The sequence below is a fragment of the Anastrepha obliqua genome, chromosome 6 (genome assembly GCF_027943255.1).
Source record: "Anastrepha obliqua isolate idAnaObli1 chromosome 6, idAnaObli1_1.0, whole genome shotgun sequence".
In the NCBI taxonomy this organism is placed as follows: Eukaryota; Metazoa; Arthropoda; class Insecta; order Diptera; family Tephritidae; genus Anastrepha; species Anastrepha obliqua.
In genome coordinates, this window is record NC_072897.1 from 72924382 (window position 1) to 72927978 (window position 3597).

The following is a 3597-nucleotide window of genomic DNA, read 5'->3' on the forward strand; positions in this document are numbered from 1 at the left end:
GAGAGCTTCTAGAAACTAACAATATACGACTCATAAAAGTAGCTACGAACTCCTCTCAGGCTAACGACCAAGTAGAAATCATAAACAAAAGCTAATGACCGATGATGATAGCAAAGATGGTAGACTCCGACAAATATATTGGATGGTAAAATATTTTAGAGCCCGCAAAGTATGCAATGAGCAATACTGTGCATAAAGTAATCAAGGAACTACCAAGCGTAATGTTGTGCGGAGGACAGATAAATAGCCTTAGAGAAAATGTGTTAGATTCCACAAAGTCTCTTAACGACAAACCAATAGAAAGCATCAGACGAAAAGCACTATTGATACAGGAAAGTGCTCAAAGTTACAATAAAGAATATGCAGACTCCAAAATACGAGTTCTCCACAAGTTTAATATAAGCGATTACGTAGCTGTTATGAATGTACATTCGGAAGCAGGGGTATCCAGGAAGTTGATTCCAAAGTTCAAAGGGCCGTGTAAGATATCTAAAATTCTAGAAAACGATAGGTATTTAGTAGAGGACTTAGAAGGCTTCCAACAAATCTAAATGCCACACAAAAGCATCTGCTCGGTAACAAACCTTAAACCTTTTTACGATTACAAAAACAACAAAACAAGTGTTAGCAAAACAAAGGTAGGCAGAAATAACGTAGCACTAGCCACGACGTCGTATAATCAGGTGATTCTATTTCGTCAGGACGGTCCAGTTTTAGGAGTTAGGCATACACTTATAAGCATATAATTAGACCTTAACCCTCTCATGCCCGATGTTGCATATACGCAACATTGTGTTTCCGAGCCTCTAACTCCCGTTATTTTCTAGTTATTGTTTTGAATTTTCTTTTAAATTATAGCTTACTGTGTTGAGAAAGTAAACAGCAAGTTGTTTGGCAGTCACCTGTACACGCTTTCAGTCGCTAGCTATATTTGTGAGCGAGAAGTTGAAAAATTGATTTTGCGGAAAAACAGTGTTCTATAAAAGTGCAAAAAAATTATAAAAATAATTATTTCATCCTGAAACCATCATAACTACATAAATATAGAGAAGTAAGAGAGTATTTAGAAAAAACCCTACATGAAAATATTATTTAGTTTGTCTGTAATAATTTAGTTATTTTCGTGTTGCGTATATGCAACATCAGTCTATTGTGGTAATTTTCGAAAAATATATATATATATATATATATATATCAGTATACACTTTCTAAGATGCGCCCAAAAAGTCTGACTCAAGCTGAGGTTGAAAGAATTGCCAACTTTGATTGGGATGATTCGGCAGACGATGGAATTGAAGAAGATCAAAATATGGAGGAAATTATAAAGGAAACATTGAAACATTTAGATAACAGAGCTGAAAATGTGGAAGTTGGTTTGATTGACCAAATCATTGGAAGCAAAGATGTTGAAGGTGTTAAAGATTTCAATGAAAATGAAATCGTTGCACAGGAGGTAATGGAAAGAATTGATTTCAATAGTTTGAAGTGGAGTAGTGCTGAGTTTATGGAATGTAAGACTACCTGGAAAAGTAAATTATGCAACAATGCGGTGAAAAAAGCAATAGAATATTTTTGTACTTTCTTTACGGATGAACTGTGGCTGAAAATATGTGAGGAAACGAATTTATATGCCATGCAATCAAAGGGGATACAATTGAGATGCACTGTGCCTAAAATGAAAAGGTTTATTAGCATACTTCTTTATCTTGCTGTTGTGAAAATACCAACCTATCGAATGCCATGGGCATCCAATTTCAAATTAGCGGCCGTTGGAAATGCATTGACAAGAAACAGATTTGAAAAAATAAAACAATTTTTCAAAATATTTACGAGAGCTGGTGTGTCCGGGATTATATATGATTTTAGTCTGTACATTGGAGAAGGAACGTGCAAGACTTATGGCCTGGGAATATCATCAGATATCGTGCTATTTTTATCATCCAATATGCCAGTAAACGAAAATTTCAAACTGTTTTTTGACAATAGGTTTTCTTCAATAAGCTTGATGTGTGCTCTAAAAGAAAGAGGCATACTGGCCGTTGGTACAATACGAAGCAACCGATTGAAAAATTGTGATATAAGCAGTGAGAAAATCCCTAAAAAGCGAGGACTTGAATCAAGCGATTTCAAATATAAAGCAACGCACAACTTGACTATGTAGGTAAGAACCCCATGACTGAATGCAACAGATGGTGCCGCAAAGGGAAGAAGTTTATAACTATACCTCGTCCAGGTATAGTTGAATGTTACAACAAACACATGGGAGGGGTTGATCTTGCAGAAATGCTGCTCGAATTGCACAAAATCAACCACCACACAAATAAATGGTACATGCGCATAGTATACTGGTGCATAAATTCGAGTTTAGTAAACAGTTGGTTGTTTTACCCCAGAGACATTGCACATACAGACGGCGAATCAAAGTATATTCTTCTTCTTAATAGGCGCGATAACCGCTTACGCGATTTTGGCCGAGATTAACAAAGCGCGCCAGTCGTTTCTCTCTCGTGCTAACCGGCGCCAGCTGGACACACCAAGTGAAGCCAAGTCCTTCTCCACCTGATCTTTCCAACGCAGAGGAGGCCGCCCTCTTCCTCTGCTACCACCAGCTGGTACCGCATCGAATACTTTCAAAGCCGGAGCGTTTGTATCCATTCGGACGACATGACCCAGCCAACGAAGCCGCTGGATCTTTATTCGCTGCGCTATGTCTATGTCGTCGTAAAGCTCATACAGCTCATCGTTCCATCGTCTACGATATTCGCCGTTGCCAACGTGCAAAGGTCCAAAAATCTTACGCAGAATCTTTCTCTCGAACACTCCAAGCGTCGCTTCATCGGATGTTGGCATCGTCCACGCTTCTGCGCCATACGTTAAGACGGGCATGATGAGAGTCTTGTAGAGTGTTAGTTTTGTTCGACGAAAGAGGGCTTTACTGCTCAATTGCCTACTTAGTCCAAAGTAGCACTTGTTGGCAAGAGAGATTCTACGTTGGATTTCAAGGCTGACATTGTTATCGGTGTTAATGCTGGTTCCTAAATACGCGAAGTCTTTTACAACCTCAAAATTATAACTGTCAACAGTGATGTGGGTGCCGATACGCGAGTGCGCCGACTGTTTGTTTGAAGACAGGAGGTACTTCGTTTTGTCCTCGTTCACCACCAAACCCATTCGCTTTGCCTCTTTATCCAGTTTGGAGAAGGCAGAACTAACAGCGCGGTTGTTAAGGCCGATGATGTCAATATCATCGGCATACGCCAGCAATTGTACGCTCTTATAAAAAACTGTGCCTGAGCGATTAAGTTCTGCGGCTCGTACGATGCTCTCTAACATCAGGTTAAAGAAGTCACACGACAGCGAGTCACCCTGTCTGAAACCTCGTTTGGTATCAAACGGCTCGGAGAGGTCGTTCCCAATTCTGACGGTGCTGCTGGTGTTGAGCAACGTCATCCTACATAGCCGTATTAGTTTTGCGGGGATACCAAGTTCAGACATCGCGGCATACAGGTAACTCCTTTCCGTACCGTCGAATGCAGCTTTGAAATCGACGAAAAGATGGTGTGTGTCGATTCTCCTTTCATGGGTTTTTTCCAAGAT